Source organism: Meles meles, chromosome 19, assembly GCF_922984935.1.
Source record: "Meles meles chromosome 19, mMelMel3.1 paternal haplotype, whole genome shotgun sequence".
Lineage (NCBI taxonomy): Eukaryota > Metazoa > Chordata > Mammalia > Carnivora > Mustelidae > Meles > Meles meles.
Genome location: NC_060084.1, coordinates 26137855 through 26157732, shown reverse-complemented (window position 1 = coordinate 26157732; position 19878 = coordinate 26137855).

Sequence of the window (19878 nt, the reverse complement as noted above, 5' to 3'; positions counted from 1 at the left end):
AAAGGGGCCGCGCTCACTAGGAGCGGCCGCCGCCCGGCCCGGGGCCGCCCATCTTCACAGCGCCCCCTGCAGCGCGGGGGGACCGGCCGGGCGGTGCCGGCCCCGCCCCCTGCCCCGCCCCCTGCCCCGCCCCCTGCCGCCCGCTGCCCCGAGTCCGCCTCCCAGAGCTGCCCTGCCGAGGTGCCGCGAGGGGCGCTCGCCACAGGGCCTCCCTCAGCCGCCGACCGCTGCTTTGAGCCTTACCCCTCGCGGGCGCTTTCACAACTCTCCTGGCGACCCCTTCCTCAAGCCCTCCACCCTCTCGTCATGCAGAGTTTACCCGCCCCATACTGACCCCGTTCTGACCCTCCCGTCAACCAACTCGTCCCCATCAGGTCTCTCCCGATGACTCACTCTTACCACTGAGAACATCCCTCACCTCAAGATTTCTTACTCCCTCCCGGAGACACCTCCTCTTTCTCCGATGGATCCTGCCCTATCACCCAGGATTCCTCAACCTCAAGACTCCCCCTTCTCCCTTCAACCAGAGCCTTCCTTCCTCACAAAACCCCTCTCTTACACGAGCCCCTAATTCCCTTCCAGAGCCTTCCCCGAGAACCCACCGAATGCTTACTTCTGTCACTTGGTTAAGCTGGAGTGGGCCAGGTAGCTCGTTGTAAAGTTCCCATTTTCCCCTCTGTAATTAGTAAGCGGTCTGTGCGGAGACACTTTGAGACTATGAAAATGTCCTGTTTTGGGAGGGAGGACAGAGCAGAAGAATAGTGAGTCCTACCCGAAGGGACCTGCGAGCGGCTGGGCATGGACTGAGGGCGAGGTTGGCCAAGCAAACTTCGTCCTATTTTACCATGTTGCTTTTTAGCTCCTGACCTTCTTCTCTCTTTGATCTTCTGGACCTTTCCTTTGTCTTGCTTTCCGCTTCCACATCCTTTATCAACAGCACTTCCCACTGGAGCTCTGACTCCAGTCCTTTTTTACATTCTGTTTTCTAGGTGGAACCCGGCTTCTCCTTCTTATGGTTAAGAGCATAGACTGTAGAGTCAGATCCACCCAGGTTGAATCCTAGCTATGCTGCTTATAAACTGTGTGACCTTGGGCAGATAACCTCTCTGTGCTGCAGATTTTACAGCATAAAAGCAGTAACGGTCTTCTTCTCAGGGCTATGCGGAGACTTCAACAAGTTAAACCATGTAAAACACTTAAAACAGTGTCCAGCAGTTACGAGGTGCTCAGTACCATTGTTAGCAGATCCAGAGCCTTTTTCCCATCACTTTTCCCTCCCTAAGACCACCATGTGCCCAGCTTTTGGTTCCTTCCACCCTCCAAGTTTGTCTGTGGTTGCCTTCACTCCCTCCATCCCCACCTTCCCATGCCTGCCTTCTTTCTCCTGCTCAAGTCTCAAATTTAAGGCTCATTTTACTTACTTGGATATAGATTATATCTAGTTGTAAACATGGAAGGACATGAGTTCAAGGTCCTCCTACTCCGACATCTTCCCAAGCACTCTTTAAGTTCATTTTATAATTTTTAAATTTTTATTATTATTTTGGGGCACCTGGCTGACTCTGTCGTTAGGCATCTGCCTTTGGCTCAGGTCATGGTCCCAGGGTCCTGGCATCAAGCCCCGCATCAGGCTCCCTGCTCAACAGGAAACCTGCTTCTCCCTCTCCCACTCCCCCTGCTTGTGTTCCCTCTCTGGCTGTGTCTCTCTATGTCAAATAAATAAATACAATCTTTAAAAAAAATTTTTTATTATTTCTTAATGGATTTTTTTTTAGGGATACCTGCTGGCTTAGTTGGAAGAGCATGTCACTCAGTCTCAGGATTGTGAGTTTGAGCTCCACGATCAATGTAGAGATTACTAAAAAAAATAATAATAAATTTAAAAAACCCTTTTAAAAAAAGGATTGATTTATTTATTTGAGGAGGGGAAGGAGCAGAGGGGAGCGGGAGTGGGAGAATCTTAAGCTGACTCCTGACTGAGTGCAGAGCCCAAAATGGGGCTTGATCTCACAGCCCTGAGGCTACGACCGGAGATAAAATCAGATGTGGGATGCTCAAGCGCTAGGCCACCCAGGTACCCCATATTAAAAACAAAAAATTAATAGATTTTCTATTTAAATCTGTAATTTTTTTTAAAAGGGAAGCTCTACACCCAATGTGGAACTTCAACTCACAACTCCAAAATCAAGAGTCGCATCTCTATGGACTGAGCCAACCAGCCAGGCACCCCTTTAAGTTCACTTTAAATGGCAGAGTTGATACTTCTCTCTCTCAGCATTCTATCCTTCAGAAAACTGCATATTTTGTAATTGTAATTCTCTTTCCTCCAGTGTAAAAACAGCATCAGAGCAAGGACTGAATCTGAATGCTCACCACTGGCTCACCAGCATTTGCCACATTTAGAGGCTTTCAGCAAATACAGTGTTACCCCACAGATCACTAACTAATTAGAAAGTAGAGGTCACTGCTGTAACCACGAGTCAAATTTAACATCATCAATAAAGGACCAACGGACCCTGTAATGTGATGCGCCAAGAAGGAATGAGGCGTCTGCCCCAAACGCTTAACTTGAATCTCATTATGAGGACACAATCAGACAAATCCAAACAGGGAAACATTCTGCAAAACAGCAAAGTCTGGGATTCTTCGAAACTGTCAGTGTCACAAGAGAAAACAACACAGAAGAAAACAAAACTTCAGAACAGTGTTCTTGATTAAAGGAGCCTGAGAGAGAGAGAACTCTGTAATTCTGCGTCCCATCCTGAATGAGAAAGGTAGGAAGGAAAGGAGGGAGGGAGTGAGGGAGGGAAGGAGAAATACAGCCAAAAGGACCCTAATGAATGGGACTCCTGGGGCAACTTGAAGATAGGATGTATATTACATAATAGTATTGCATCAATGTTAAATTTTGTTAGTCTGAGGGTTATCTTGTGGTTATGAAGGAAAGTCTCTTGATCTTAGGAGTTACATGCCAAGTGTTTAAGGATGAAGTATCATAATATCTGCGACTCCTTCTCAAATGGTTCTCCAGAGAAACGTGGGTTCCCTAGGGCCCAAGCACACATGGGGAGAGGGGAGCAATTAGGCAGAAACGTTGATAGTTGTAGAATATAGTTGAAGACTACATGAGATCACAACTTTTTGGTAGATTTGAAATTTTCAAAACAAAAGCTGGGAGAAGATAAATAAAGCATTTATAGAGTAAGTGAACTTTGGAATTTAAGTCCAAAACCTCTAAACCTCTCTAAATGTCTTCCATGCAAGAAGGCACAAACATTCTCCAGCTCTTAATGCCACATTTGGATTTTTTTTTGACAAGTCCCTGTGAACTAGTCTAGGCCAGAGGTTTTAATCCGGAGCCCTTGAATGAGCTTCCTGGGCCCAGGAATCCATCACACAGTAGGCTAAACGTGTGCGTCGCTGCATATGCGCGTGTGTGTATGTGTGTGCATTCTTTCCTTAGCGTCCATCAGATACTCAAAGGACACTGTGACCCAAATATGGTTCCAAACCCCTGGTCTGACTACTAGGTCCAACCCCAGTGGGGGTCCCATTCCTCACCTCCACCCCTTTCCGTGTCTGACCCCACAGATCCTCTCTGCACCTTCCTCTCATCCCTCAACACCTAACCCACAACCATCTCACGTAACCTGCTCTCACACTCACTGGGATGCCTCCGAGGATTCACCCACACATCACTCTGGTGCAATACACTCCTGGATTTGGCTGGCACTTCACTAACTCAGCCCCGAAACCTGCACTCAGTCCTCCCACAGCCACACTGAGTATGTTTTTATGATGTGTTGATGGGTAGGTTGGGCTCCCTATGGCCTTGGTGGAGAACCACCACCTCTCCTTGCTGCCAGCCCACCATACAGTGTATGAATTAAGATTGGCAGTTGGGTATGGTACCAATGCAGTCTTCACTGGAGTAAGTCACATCAGGATATGGAGAGGGACAGGCCGGTAGCTCTACAGGGTTGGGTGACAGTGAACCATAATTGATTTCCCCTAATTACTATGTGTATGTGGGTTTAGGGGTGAGTACAAGCCAGGATTACACAAGGGAGAATGAAAGAGAGCATCTTGGGTCAAACAGGTCAACAATTTCATACCAACTCTTATGCTCCCAAATTCTATCTAAACACACACACACACACACACACACACACACACACACACGCCACAAAAATGTAAAGCCTTCAGAAGAACACCTTCTAGCTTCACAAGGTCTATTTCTAAAACATTTGAGAGAATTCAGGCTTTTATCTTATATGGCTGTTTCTAAGAACTTAGCCTAAGAAAATAATATAAATTACGATCAAAGAATTATTAAGAGTGCTGACAATTCACATGTTCAGTATCACTGAAACTTGCAAAAACCCTGAGGCTAAAACCCACTGAATTTGTACTTTAAATGGGTGAATTATATGGTATGTGAATTATAGCTCAAGAGAGCTATTAAAAATGCTGAGGTTGGAGTTGTAAGGATCCTGTTTTTGCAGTTGAGGAAACCAAGTCTCTAATGACATTGGAGAATTGAGGCAGAGAATGGATTCGAACCAAGGCCTTTCTGACCACAAACTCCATTTCTGTAATCCTTTTCTAATTCTACACATCCTCCTCCCAAAAGACCCAAAGACATTCATCATGAAAATCATGAAAGATAAAACAACTCAAATATCCCAAATTGCAGGACTGCTTAAATAAATTGTGGTATATCCCTACAGTACAATATTAGGCCCCATGAAAAATGATGATTATCCTGAAATTTTAGTGATGCAATTAATTTTATCATATTTTTTAAAATAAGTGTTATCTATTTATTTTTAAACGATTTTATTTATTTATTTGAGAGAGAGAGAGCATGTAAGCACAAGTTGGGGGAGGAGTAGATGGAGAAGGAAAAGCAGACTCCACACTGAGCTTGGAGCCTGACGTGGGGCTCAGTCGCACAACCCTGAGAGCATGACCTGAGCCAAAATCCAGGGTTGGACAGTTAACCGGCTGAGCCACCCAGGAGCCCCATAAAGTGTTTTATAAGTAAGCAGAATAACACCACCCTCCCTGCCTTGTTCTCCAAAGATAATCTACTTCCTAATCTCTGTAGCTTGTGAATTTGTGACTATGTTACCAAACTCGGAAAAAGAGACTTTGCTGATGTATTAAATGCAGGATTTTGAGATGGAGAAATTATCCTGCATTATATCCAGGTGGCTTTAATGTTGTAGGGGTCCTTAAGGGGAGGCAGGAGCGTCAGAGGTAGATGTGGTGATGGAAACGGTAGTCAGGAGGGTATGATTACTGACTTTAAAGAAGGAAGGGGGCCATGGGCCAAGGACTGTGGGCAGCCTCTAGAGGCTGGGAGAAGGCAAAGACACAAAGATCTCACTGAGAGCCTCCAGAAGGAATCCAGCCTCGCCAATACCTTGATTTTAGTCGAAAGAGACCCATTTTGGACTTCTGAGCTCTTGAACTATAAAATTACAAATTTGTGTTGGTTTATGCCACTAAGTCTGTGGCAGCAGTAGGAAATAGGAATAGGAATAGGAAATTCACTCAGTGGTATATGGTTACTCAACATTTACTGGGAAATGCACAAGTCCATGAAAGTTGCCCTTCTTTGCCTTTCACGTTCCCACAAGTTGGCGTGTATCCTTCAAGGCCCTTTGCTATGTATGCAGTAAGGACATAGACTACAACCCACGTTCTTCTGTATTGCTTCGCTTAGTTTTAAAGCAGGAGTATATATCCAGTATATACATATACTGGAGTATATGTATAGATTTAGCAGGTAAGTTCTCGGGCATGTAACCAATGCATAGGGAAAGAACTGGAAGGAAATACATTAAAGTGCATTCGAGTCTTTTATAATCAGAAAAATGACCGATGTTTACAGGTTGTTGACTACCCTAGCCCTTTCCCCAACAACTTGTGAGTTAATGGAGGCTTTTCCCTGGTTGGGAAGGGAATAGATGGTAGGACAGTAGAGTCTTTAGTTCTCTCTGTAAGGAAGGGGTCTTCAGGGAATGCGGGTCCTCACCTCAGGGTGTCTTTGAGGCCCCAGACAGGTGAATAAAATCTGTTAATTAGGCCCCACTGGCTGCAATTCACCTCGGTACATTTTTCTGCAACTTGCATAGGGCTATCACTTTTTTATTCTTTTTTTCCCCCTAATTATCCTTACAGTGTGACCCACTCTGCCCTCTACCCAGAAAGTGCCTGTGAGGGGACTGATGTGGCAGTTGTGGTTGGGGGAGATGGGGCACAGCCTGCCCAGGCTTGAAGTGATAGAAATAGAAATTTGCATCTGGTTCTTCTGTGAGGTCCCCTTTATTCAAGGTTGCCCGACTGGAAAGGGAGCACACTTTTAGCCCCCATTCCTCAAAACCACCTATTTTTTTTTAAAGATTTTATTTATTTATTTGACAGAATAGGAGCACATAAGCAGGGGGAGCATCAGAGGGAGTGGGAGAAGCAGGCTCCCCACTGAGCACGATGCCTGATGCGGGGCTCAATCCCAGGACTCTGGGATCATGACCTAAGCTGAAGGCAGCTGCTTAACCAACCGAGCCACCCAGGCGCCCCAATACCCACCTATTCTCAGAAGCTTGGTGAACTCAGATTCTCCTAATACTCTCAGGGAAGGATGGATAAGCTCACTTGGGCTAAAATATGAATAACAGCTCTCTAAAAGGGTTAAGGAGGGTCAGGACTAAGAGATTTTGCAGAATGGGTCCTTAATCCTGGATGGGAGAGAGATATTTTGGAATGAGGGTAGATGGTACTTCTCTGGGGGCCACACCCACTCGGGGAGGTTGTGGGAGGCATTTGGAAGGAAGTGGGCTAACCTCCAAAGTAGCAGGCACCGCGCCCATGGTAAGGCCATTGTACTCCGCGGGGCTTCATCTGCTTCCTGCCCAGTTGCTCTTCCAAACTGTCCAAATCTCCATCACCTTTCATGCCCCATCTGTCACCGAGCCAGCTGACTTTCTGTCCAGATGACCGCTCACTTCTAGCCTCCCATCTGGGCGCCCATAATCTTTGCCCTGATTTAAGCCCGCATCATCTCCTTGGGCATCACGAAGGTCCTTTTCTGAAGTGATTTCTGGGCTGTCAGACTCCCCACATGATAACTCAGGGTCCTTAACCGGGGTCGGTGCCTAGGACTCAGTATGCTCATGAACTTGGATGAAAATAATTACATACTTATTCACAAACCTTTAAATGAAATTTAGCATTTCCTTCCATGATGGATGTAGTAAACGCTCAAAAACAAAAATAAGAACAAAGCACATGAGCTGTACCTGGGAGTCTGTCACCACTAGAAATCACAGATATTCGCTTACCACTTTGCAGTTGGTGTTAAAGCAGAAAAGTTTGCTGCCCAGAAGGACCAGCTGCTCTAACTGTTGGAGGCAAAAGAACATGCAGGAACCTCCGGACTTTGGGCTCCCCCCCTCCAGGCTTTAGCCCCCACTCTTCCTCATCTTAGGGCATCTGTTTAGAAGATTCTGAGCCCGAGATTTCATAGCTTTTTATTCCTGCAATAGATACTAGTGACTATACCAAGGAATTAAAAAAAAAAAACAAAAAACCACAGAACAGCAATAACAACAGCAACAAAACTAAAAGATGTTGCAGCTACAGGCTCTACTTTTTGTTCTAGGAAACACACATTTCTGGATCCTTGTGGAAGTCTTCCTGTTTAGCTGGAAGATGGCCTGGGAAGCCCAGATGCTAGTGATGGACCCCGGGAATGTGCAAGGCTCGGCTGCCCACAGTGGGCCCAGAGGACAACAGAAGTCTCACGGATGAACTGCCAGCCCTAGAAAGCACACTCCAAGCCCAAGAAGAGAATCCAAATTCCACACCCCTAAGGTGGGATCAATCCCTTCACTGAGAAAGTGGAGGCGGGGATGCAGGCGACAGTGGCAGAAGTGGTTGGGATAAGGTGGTCCTGGCCGTAAGCACACTAGACATCGGTGGCATTGGTGGAACCATTGTGGAGTCAGGCAGGGACTCGCCTTAATTGGAGCAAGAATCGTGTTATTCTGCCAACTCCATAATCCTTAGACCCCATTCTAATTTATCCATTTTCTCCAGTAATGTCCTTTAGAGCCAAAACATCCCTGCTAAACCATGTTTTCTAAACAATGTTTAGTTGGCATGCTTTTTTTTTTTTTAAAGATTTTACTTATTTATTTGACAGAGAGAGATCACAAGTAGGCAGAGAGGCAGGCAGAGAGAGAGAGGAGGAAGCAGGCTTCCTGCTGAGCAGAGGGCCCAATATGGGGCTCGATCCAGGACCCTGGGATCATGACCTGAGCAGAAGGCAGAGGCTTTAACCCACTGAGCCACCCAGCTGCCCCGGCATGCATTTTTTTAAATTGAGATATATTGACATATAGTGTATTAGTTTCAGGTATATGACATAATGATTCAATACATGTACGTACCATGAAACAATGATCGTATTAAGTCTGATTAACATCCAATGCCACACATAGCTACACAGTCATATTTCATTCATCGTTCTCGGTTTAGAGCCCTTCCTCCATTTCTTTTCAAAGATTATTTTCAGTTATTTTGTAATTCGTTCCTCGATTTGTGGTCATTTGATGTTTTTTCATGATTTGATTTAGGTTATATATGTTTGACAGAAATCACAGAAATAACACATATCATAGAAAAATGTATATATAATCACCAAAATAACATATATATGACAGAAAAAATACATATAAAATGTATATATATGTGTATATATTATTACAGAAATAATGCTGTGGGGATGCCTGGGTGGCTCAGTCGGTTGGGCATCTGCCTTCGGCTCGGGACATGATCTCCGGGTCCTGGGATCCAGCCCATTTTGGGCTTCCTGCTCAGCAAGGAGTCTGCTTCTCTCTCTCTCTCTCTCTCTCCTTCCTTCTACCCCTCCTAATCGCCTGTTCTCTCTCTCTCAAATAAATAAATAAAATCTTTTAAAAAATAATGTAGTTTTAAAAAAATAACGCTGTGTACTTCTCATTGCCTCCTATTAGATGCTGGACAATTTCTATTTGTCCCATTACTTGAGGTATTAACTTCAGTCACTTGACTAGCATCTGCCAGATTTCTCCTCTGTAAAGTTACTCTTTTTACCTTTTTAAGAACTATTTTATGGGGAAATATTTTGAAAACTGTGTAATTATCCTGGTCCTTATCAAACTATTTATTTATGTTGGCGGGAACTCAAAGGATTCCTAGTTTATTCAGTGAATTGTAATTGATTCGTGTCATTAGGTATTTTGGTGTTCAAGCTGTCCTTTATTTGGCTAATGGGGGACCCTTCAAACTAGTTCCTGTATCCTTTTGATGTGTCATACCATCCTTTGAGCACTTTCTTAGGTTGTTTGTTTTTGAGAGAGACAGAGAGAGCATGCACGGAGAGAGGGAGAAGCAGCCTCCCTGCTGAGCAGGGAGCCTGATGTGGGGCTCAATCCCAGGACCCCAGAATCATGACCTGAGTCAAAGACAGATACCCAGCTGTCTGAGTCACCCAGGCATTCCAGCAATTTCTTGGCTTTTGGCACAAAGAATGTTCCAGCCTCCTCTTGAACTTTCCCTGCCCCAGACCTGGAATCAACCATCTCTCCAAGGGGTCCTGATTGCTTTTAGTGGAGAATAATATTTGGAAGTCAAGATCTGGGCATGAGGTGTATTCACTGTTATTAGACCATTGCTCCCAGGCCTTCTCCCATGGCCTGAGCTACAGATTACATGTATGTATGCACGCGAGCATACACACACACACACACATCCATTTCCATCTGTATTTTTTTCTATATATATCTGTGTCTATTGAAAACCATGAGTTCACTCCCTATGTCTGATTCCAATCTATCACCACAGAATTCATTCTAGTCTTCTCCCTTGCTATATTTGTAACCCTCTTTTCTGACAGTGAGCAATCTGGCGTGTGCAGGGCTCTTCTAGGTGGAGGAGGGAGTGCTAAGAAATGTCTCTCTGAGGAGGTGACATTGAAGCTGAGACTCAAAGGGAATGAGGGCAGAAGCCATGTAGATTCTGGGAGAACAGTGTTCTAGGCAGAGCACTGCAGTCCTGGTGGCCCTGAGCAGAAACCAGCTCCTGTGTCTGAGGAGCGGCCGGATTCCTGTGGCTGAGCCCGTGGGCAGGTGATGTCAGCCAGGTAAGAGAAGCTAGTTCAGGTAGCGCTTTGTAGACCATTCTAAGGACATTGGTCTTAATAGTGACGAAGATAGGAAGCCGATGGGAGCATTTCAAATACAGGAAGGCTGTTCTTTGGTAAAGGATTGCTCTGACTGCAAAGTGGGGAGGCAGGGAGACCGGCGGAAGATCTGCAGGAAGACTGAGAGGAGGCGTTGGCTGGGAAGGTGGTGAGAAATGGTCAGATCGGGGAATCATTTTGTAGGGGAAGCCAACAGGATCTGCATGAGATTATAGATGTGGCACGTGGAGTGTGAGAGATGGGCTTGTTACATAAATAAAAGGGGGAAATCGTCTGCAGAGCACTTAGTACCCTGCGTGGACTGCACTAAACACAATCCCTGTATATCACTGATGATTGAAGGTGCAGGTGAAGGGCCCGCAGATCCAGCGCTGACCCGCTCCTGGCATCCTGGAACGCTACCTCTTGAGCAGAGCTACCCCTTTGCCACCAGAGCTCCTTCCCATCCCTCCCCACCCTGTCCAGTGAGTCAAAACACCCACTTGCTCTGAGCCCTGTCTTGGCAGGGCGTGGGTGGGCATCTGATAAGCTCATTCGCAACCAGCTGTTGACTTCTTGCAAGATGCCTACCCCTCCCAGAGGTATTCACATTTTCAAAAGGTGGTAACTTGTTTACTGAGTTTGGGGCTCTGGTGGGATCTCTGACAGTGACTCTGAGTGATGAAGGAGGTGGTGAAGGAGGTGATTTGTTCGTGGGCAGCCCACAGATGACTCCTGGCGGCAATTGCAGATGTTCTTGAAGGGACCCAGCCCAGGGCCAGACTGCATGTCTCCTCTCTCTTGCCTCACACAAGAATCCTGGGTATTTACTGCCTCCTTTTACCATGAGAATGATGTGGTCCATGTTTGGACAGAAGATCATGCATTCTAGATGCTTCCTCCTCGGCGGGTAAGGTTTGGTCTAAGCCTCCCACCCCTTTGGGAGCTCCCATCTGTGGAATGGCTCAGTAGGACTGTCTTCACTCATCTATCAGACTCGACCCACAGTAGAGGCTTAGAACCATGAGGCCACTGTGTTCCGCTCCTCAGTTGTATGCAAAACTGTTTTCTGTGCAAGACTGATTTAAGAAGAAAGACCATGAAAGCATCATGTTATGACTTCACGCCCACTAAGATGACTGTCATCAAGAAGGCAAATGAAAAAAAAAAAAAAAAGAAGGCAAATGATAACAAGGGTGGCAAGGATGTGGAGAAATTGGAACTCCCGTTCCCCACCCTATGCTATAGGTGGGAATATAAAAAGGCAAAGTCACTTTGGAGAGCGGCTTGGCAGCTCCTAAAGAGGTTAGGTATTAGTTACCATAGGCTAAGAAATTCCACTCCCTGGTAGATATGCAATGAAAACATAGATCATCACAAAAACTTATAACTCAGCTTTATAGCAACATTTTTTCTAATAGGCAAAAATGAAAGCAACTCATATGTTCATCAACTGATTAAGATGGGGGTGATTCTATCCAGTGGCATATTATTCAGCAACAAAAAGGAATGAAGGTGTGATGCATGCTATAGCATAGATGGGCCTTGAAAATATTGTGCTAAATGAAAGAAATGAGACACAAAAGATCCACGTGTTGTATGATTCCTTTTGTAGAAAAGGTCGGTCAGAAAAAACTAGTACATAGAGACAGGATGTAGATTACCAGTGGCCAGGGGCTGAGAAGAAATGGGGAGTGACTGCCAACAGCATTTCTTTTTGAGGTGAAGGAAATGTTCCAAAACTGATTGCATGACTGTGAATATGCCAGAAGCCATGGGATCACACACTTTAAATAAGTGCGGTATGTGAGTTGTATCTGGCTAGGTACAGTGACTAATTGGAAATACTCAAGTCTCTGGGGACCAGGCTTACCTCCTTAGAATATAGGTATGGGGGAGGAACCCGAGGGATGCCAACGTCCCCACAGAAACCATCGCCACTTTCCCTTTGGGAAATATTACAAAGAATTTGGGAACCAGGGAAAAGAATGAGAATATTAAGAAAAATTGTCCCAAACTTGGAAATAAGGCGAAAAGAGGACTGCACATCTTTTCAGTATAGACTGACTACCGTGGGATTATTTCATTATCCAGGGGGTATACTTCTGTTGGACTTGAACTTTCCTCTTGACTGGGACCCCTATTCTGTAAGGCTGTGTGCTAATTTATAGAATTTGTTTGGTGGAGATGCAAATGATTTTTCTCTGGAAGGATAACCTAAAAGGTTATGGTTTTATTGCCTGGTAGGAGAGAAGTCCTTTTTGCCTCAAACCTAGCACACTAATTTTCATATGCCTTTCTTTCTTTTTTTTTTAAAAGATTTATTTATTTACTTATTTATCTGGCAGATAGATCACAAGTAGGCAGAGAGGGAGGCAGAGAGAGAGGGGGAAGCAGGCTCCCTGCTGAGCAGAGAGCCCGACGTGGGGCTTGATCCCAGGACCCTGGAATTGTGACCCGAGGTAAAGGCAGAGGCCCAACCCACTGAGCCACCCAGGCGCCCCTTCGTATGCCTTTCTTGATATACTATATAACTTCTTTTCCTCTACTTCTCTTATGTACCAGTTTTTACCACCCTGCTGATTCCCTCATTAACAATTTTTAATCAAAAAAAATTAACATTTAACCAGTTTTTACCACCCTGCTGATTCCCTCATTATATCTGGGGTGGGTGCTCATTTATCTGAGGGTGCCATGTTTTTAATATTCTCAAGTTATACTTTTTGACAGGGAACAGAGGTCATTTGCTGTATTTTGACAATGGTAAGGGCAAGGGATCTCCTTATCAGTACCATCAAACCCGAGCAGTGAGGCAGAGCTATCTGGGTGCACAGATAAGGGTTTTTTCCAGGGGCACCTGGGTGGCTCAGGCAGTTTAGCATCTGCCTTGGGCTCAGGTCATGATCCCAGGGTTTTGGTATTGAGCCCTAAGTTGGGCTCCCTGCTCAGCGGGGAGCCCGCTTCTCCCTCTCCCTCTGCCTGCTGCTCTGTCTACTTGTGCTCTCTCTCTGTCAAATAAATAAAATCTTAAGAAAAAAAGTAATTCCAAAGGACTCTGGTGCTTAAAGCAGGAAGAGATATTACAATGTTACTATATATTTTTAAAAGATTTTATTTATTTATTTGAGAGAGAGCGAAAGTGAGAGATCACAGAGGGGGGAGGGGAAGGAGAAGCTGACTCCCCGTTGACCAGGGAACCTGAAGTGGGACCCAATCCCAGGATCATGAGATCATGACCTGAGCTGAGAGCAGATGCTTAACCAACTGAGCCACCCCGGTGCCCCATCATATTTTTTAAAAGGGGATTTTGCTTAAAATTTTATGGACACACTTAGATATATATACAGATGTACATTCTACACAGGGGAAGAAAGAGAAAAAAAGACCGGAAGGCTGTCCAAATAATCACCAAAATTATGTTATCAGTGATTATCTGGAAGGGATCTGGAGGGAAGATTCTGATTTTCTATTTATAGAAATGTGTATATAGATAGATAGATAGAGATATATGTGTATATATCTATGTATATACTCGTGTGTGTGTATATATATCTATTATATATAACATGATCCATTTTTTAAGGTACACTATACAGGTACTAATGCCTGCTTTTGTGCATAATGAGGCATTATTGCAGGAATTTCTATGAGGGGAAAAAATGGAAACACGGCACTGTTAGTTGAAATAACAGATTGAGGATATGTATTTTCCTTTGCCTTCTCCCCAAAGCCCAACCAAAATCAGAGTAAATGAACCAAACAGGTATCATCTGACAAAGAACCAAAAGACCAGGAGATAGGACAGTAGCAGATGAGAGGTGTAGACAAATTTGGGGGTGGGTGGAGAGCAGACGAGGAAGTGGAGCTGAAAATGCACACAGAAGACCGAGCCAGCAAGCAGCCTCAGGCCAGACGTGCCCTGCCCAGCTCATGCATCAGCACAGGGCAGCCCCCAAAAGAAGCAGGAAAATTCATGGGCCAAAACCCCAAAATGCCAGGAACAGAATCAGAGTGATGTGTCAGAGGTGGGGAGGGATTGCCAACAGAAGCACGGCTAAAACCCTGTGTGAGAAGCTGTGGCAGGTTGGATTTTCCAGGGATGATCACAGCCGTATCTCCCATTGCACATGATGGGTTCTACAAGGTGACTGTGACACCCCTCCTGTCGGGAGATGTCATCTATGTCCCCTCCCCTTGAACAGAACAGGCTCATGACTCGCTTGTGACCACAGAACACAGGGGGCGGTGACACTTTGTAATTTCTGAAGCTGGGACTCTTGCGAACCCTAAGCCTCACTTTAAGCAGTGAGAATGTCCCAAGACCATGATGCTGTGAGGAAACCCAGACGGAAGAACCCATGGAATGGCCTCAAGAATGGGTGTGGGCGGGGGGTGGAGAATTGAGAGAGACAGAGACAGAGAGACAGAGACAGAAAGAGACAGAGATATAGATGCCTGGCCCCTGTTATTCCAGCTTCAATCTCCTCATGAGAGATCCGAAACCAGAAATGCCCATTCTGAGCTTTTCCCAAATTCTCCAGCCCCGGAAACTAGGAGAGATTTAAAAAAATGCATATTGTTGTTTGATTAGTTTTGGGTGATTTCTGGATTATCAATTATAACTGGAATAACCACCTACCTAGGACCCCTCTCAGATAAATTACCCCTTCCCGACCTTGGCAGAAGTTTGTTCTACAGAAAAATGGGACCAGGGAGGCTCCCGAAGAAAGGACACCAGGCACAGCAGAAGGCAGAACACTACACAAAAAACAGGGAAGTTCTGTGAAAGTCTGTGTGCTGACCAGGAAGAACCCTGTCCCTCCAGCCCCTTGGCTCTAAAGATGCTGCCAGTCTGAGACATGTCCTCACCATGGTAGGAACCTGGAGACTTATCTGTGGAGAAACCCTAGAAAACTAACCTGGAGATGTTATGGGCCAAGCTAAGTCTCCATATAGCAGCAATGTTAAGCAAATGTTAGATCTCACTGTAATTAATATCCTCAGAGAGATAATGTGGTATCGCATCCATGAAACACCAGATTCTATTTAAAAAGAAAAAAAAAAGGAGTGTTTTGGTTTGGGTTTCCCCAGATGCCCATTTCTGAGATAATGATTCCAGTGCAAGGGATTTTTGGCAGGTAATCGCAGAAAATATGGGTTGAGGAGTTGGGGAATGAGGCAGGGAAGGGAAGGAAGTCAGTAAAAGGTGTGTTGTCCTAGGCAGGTACTACTGTGGGCACCCGGAGCTTGATATTTCTGGAGAACCCTGGGACCTGGTGTAGAACCTGCCTCAGAGGTATCCTAACCAGTGCACATGGATCCACTATTGATTCCAGGGGGAGAGACCTTCTTACTTCCAGCTTGTCCTGCACTGGCACTGAGGATGCTGTTGGCAAGAAAACACCCCTTGGGCAGAATGTCATAGATATTTGTAGTAAACAGCCTTGGGCAGGACTCAGGGGTGAATGCCAAGGGCCGATGCCTGCCTTGTTTGCTGCAAGATGCAATCAGAAAGCAAGAAAGAGTTCTTGTAAATTAAAGATGTAAGAGCAGAAAAAAAAAGCATTCAATGAAAGGTGGACAAGGAAAAAGTTGAAGAGAGCCTGACTTAATCGATCTGGGGTGCAGGCTGGGCTTCAGGATTATTTAAAAGCTCCCTGTGTGATTTAAAACCTCCCTGGGGGCAGTTAACAATAAGAACCTTGGCTTGGCAGGAAAAAATAAAATGACAATGATGTAAACAGAGAATATGGATTTAACCAGAAGGTTGTCATGAATTATATAGGAAGAGGGAAAGCAAGTGGATGTGTGTGATGTGTATAAAGCATACCTACTTCAATAGGAAGGCAGGAGATCATATCTCAGGTGGATAAATCAAGAAATAGCATATAAGCATCTGATTCACAAATATGGAGGTGAATGCCAGAAGAAACAGCTGGAAGAGCAGAAAGTAATTTTCTCAGAGGAACAGGACTCAGGTGTGTGTGTGTGTGTGTGTGTGTGTGTGTGTGTGTGTGCGCTGCATTACTGGTATTTGCTAGAAACCTTATACTATAATTTGATTTTTTAAAATACCATGAACTTGTATGAATTTGACCAAAATTTAAAAAGATCATTTTTATAAAGAGACTGAAGAAAAAATCGGAGCCGCCTAAGCATCCATCAAAAGGGAAAGGTGAAATACATTGTGATATGTTCATTTAATGCAATACAATGCTATGCTTAAAATGAGGTAGCTATGTATGTGCTGACATCAATGAATTTTCAAGACTCAGTATGACTAACTGGCAAATAATAGGTGCGATATGCCAATATTTATGTAAACCATACACACAAAATAGAGCTATTTATTCCCCATGGAAATAGAAATATGTACTAATAGAAACACGTAGAGAAGGGTGAGGAAAAATACACTCAGAAGCGATAATAGGCATAATCCAAGGGCTGTAGTGAAAATGGACTCGGATGGAGGATAAACGTCAAAGCAGATTTTGTACCATTTCATTTTTTTCCCCACAGATAGTACCTTTTTGTATTACTTGTAAAATCAAATTAAGTTTTAAAACTGAATATTCATCAGGAAACTGAGAAGATAAGCCACAGATTGGGAGAAAATATTTGCAAAAGGCATATCTGATAAAGCACTATTATCCAAAATATACAAAGAACACTTAAAACTCAACAGTAAGAAAGCAAACAACCCAATCAGGAAATGGGTCAAAGACCTTCCCAGACATCTCACCAAAGAAGATATTCAGGTGACAAAGGAACGTACAAAAGATACTTCACGTAATGTGTGTCAGGGAAATGCAAATTAAAACAACGATGAGATACCATCACACATATTTTAGAGAGACCAAATTCTAGAACACCGATGGCATCAACTTCTGGAGATGATGTGGAGCAACAGGAAACTCATTCATTGCTAGCAGGAATACAAAATAGCACAGCCGCTCGAAGACAGTTCGGCTATTTCGTGCAAAACTCAGTACGCTCTTACCATATGATCCAGCAATCACACTCCTTGATATGTCCTCAAAAAAGTTGAAAGCTTATGTCCACACCAAAATCTGTACATGGATGTTTGTTTGTTTTTAAAGATTTTATTTATTTATTTGACAGACAGAGATCACAAGTAGGCAGAGAGGCGGGCAGAGAGAGAGAAGGGGAAGCAGGTTCCCTGCTGAGCAGAGAGCCTGATGCGGGGCTCGATCCCAGGACTCTGGGATCATGACCTGAGCCAAAGGCAGAGGCTTTAACCCACTGAGCCACCCAGGCGCCCCTGTACTTGGATGTTTGTAGCAACATTATTCATAATTGCCAAAACTTGGGAGCAGGCAAGATGTCTTTCAGTGCGTGAATGTGCAAACTGTGGTACTTCCAGACAATGGAATATCATTCAGAGCTAAAAAGAAATGGGCTATGAAGCCATGAAAAGACATGGAAGAACCCTATGTGCATATTTGTAACTGAAAAAAGCTGACCTGAAAAGGGTGCACACTCTATGATTTGCCATTCTGCAAAAGGCAAAACGGTGGAGAGAGTAGAAGGATCAGTGGTTGGGGGTGAACAGAGGAGGTGATTAGGCGGAGCACAGAGGATTTTTAGAGCAGTGAAGATACTCTGTGTGGTACCAGACTGATGGATACAGGTCACTATACATTTGTGCAAACCTATAGAATGTACAACACCGTGAGTGAACTGCAATGTCAACTATGGGCTTTGGGTTACTATGCTGTGTAACTATTGGCTCATCCTTTCTAACAAACTCGTACCACCCTGGAGGGGGATATTGGTAATGGGAGAGGCTGGGCATATGCAGGGGCAGGAAGGATATGGTAAATCTCCACACCTTCCCTTCAATTTTGCTGTGATCCTAAAACTGCTCTAATAAAAAAACAAAGTCCTAATAAAGAGCACTGATGATGCATTATATGGAATCTGGAATGTTCTACAGGAAGCTATTAATAATTATTAATGATAATAGTAGGGCACGGATTGAGATGGAAGGCAAAGAGGAAGCGAAAGGTTTCTCTTTCCTCCATGTCAGTCAGTAAGAACTGTTTGACAAAAACTATGATAGTATGAAAGACTTCAATAGAATGGGGTTCTGGGGTCCTGGTAGTTCTAGCTGGCAAGTGCCTCTTGCTTTTGACAGAGGGGGAAGGAGAGGGCTCGGCTTGGCAAGGGCAGGGCTCCGCTCCATGGGGATCTGGTAGAACCAGCTGTGACATCAGAAGGGCATGTTGATAGGGTGACTCACTTTTCAGGAGGGGTGGAGACGGCTCCCTCCTCTTCTTGCACGTGAACTGCCCATGGGGTCAGAGCCTGCAGAGCTCTCTGTTTTGGCAATCCTAAAGGATTCCAAGTCAAGTTCTTTCCAAATCAGTAGAAACCGGGGACCATCTCAACCCAGGCCTTTACACAAAGATCACTTGGAGTCAGCCTGGGGTGGGGAGGTATACATTGTTCAATCAAGATTCATTGATTAGAGCAAAGGAAAAAGAGGAAAGATGGAGTGGGCCTGGGGACAAGTCTTGAACATGGAGGTCTGAACACCCTTGGGCGTGCAGGTGTGTGTGTGGGAGAGGCATTGGTGATTGCAAAACCTTCCCTCATCATCCGTTGAGCTTCATACGTGACCTTTAATTTAAACGAGCTTTTAAGTATAACCATTTCTTTTTTTTTTTTAAGATTTTATTTATTTATTTATTTGAGAGAGAGAGACAGAGACAGAGTGAGAGAGCATGAGAGGGGAGGTCAGAGGGAGAAGCAGACTCCCCATGATGCTGGGAGCCTGATGTGGGACTTGATCCCAGGACTCCGGGATCATGACCTGATCAGATCATGACCTGAGCTGAAGGCAGTCACTTAACCAACTGAGTCACCCAGGCGCCCCGGGTATAACCATTTCTTATTTGGTCCCCAGGACCAAATAGTGTGAGGTAAATGGAACTGAGTATAAACATCACCGTTTTCCAGATGAAGAGACTGAGACCTTGAAAGATTAGACTGCTTGTCTGAAGGGCAAGTTATTAGCTGGTGCTGTGTCCTCTCAGCGAGGTCCACAGGCCCTCTTTGATTTTTTATCTGCCACAGAGTCCTTCCTTAAGACACAGGAAATCTACTTCTGTCCCAAGACATTGGTTTCCATCCTTGGGACCCAGTGTTAGCTAAGTAGCTGGTGCCAGGCTAGCAGGAGCAGAAGGACCCTCAGACAAGCACTGGTCTCTGGATGGGTCATTGCTTCTGCATCCACCCAGGGTTGATGGAATCCTTGCTCTGGGCTGGGCATGGCGCCAAACACCCTACGTGCACAATCTCACGTCAGTCTCATAACGAGCCTACAATACAGGTGTTCCCATAGCCAGTCTGGCCATGAGGGTAATTTTTATAAGGGCATTCTGTGCTCCTTCATTTTGCTTTTTAACATCCAGGAGTCAAACAACAAGAGTTGGTCTTTCTTGATGCCTGTGTGCCTGTGTTTATTCAGCATGTACTTCCTGAGCACTTGATCTGTGCTGGTTTCTCCTAGACGTGGGCATATGACAGGGGACAAAGTATGATGTTCCTGCCTTCAACGAGATTACAGTCTCCTGCTGGTGGGGGGTGGCCCAGAGAGACCATAAACAGACGTTATTGCTCTT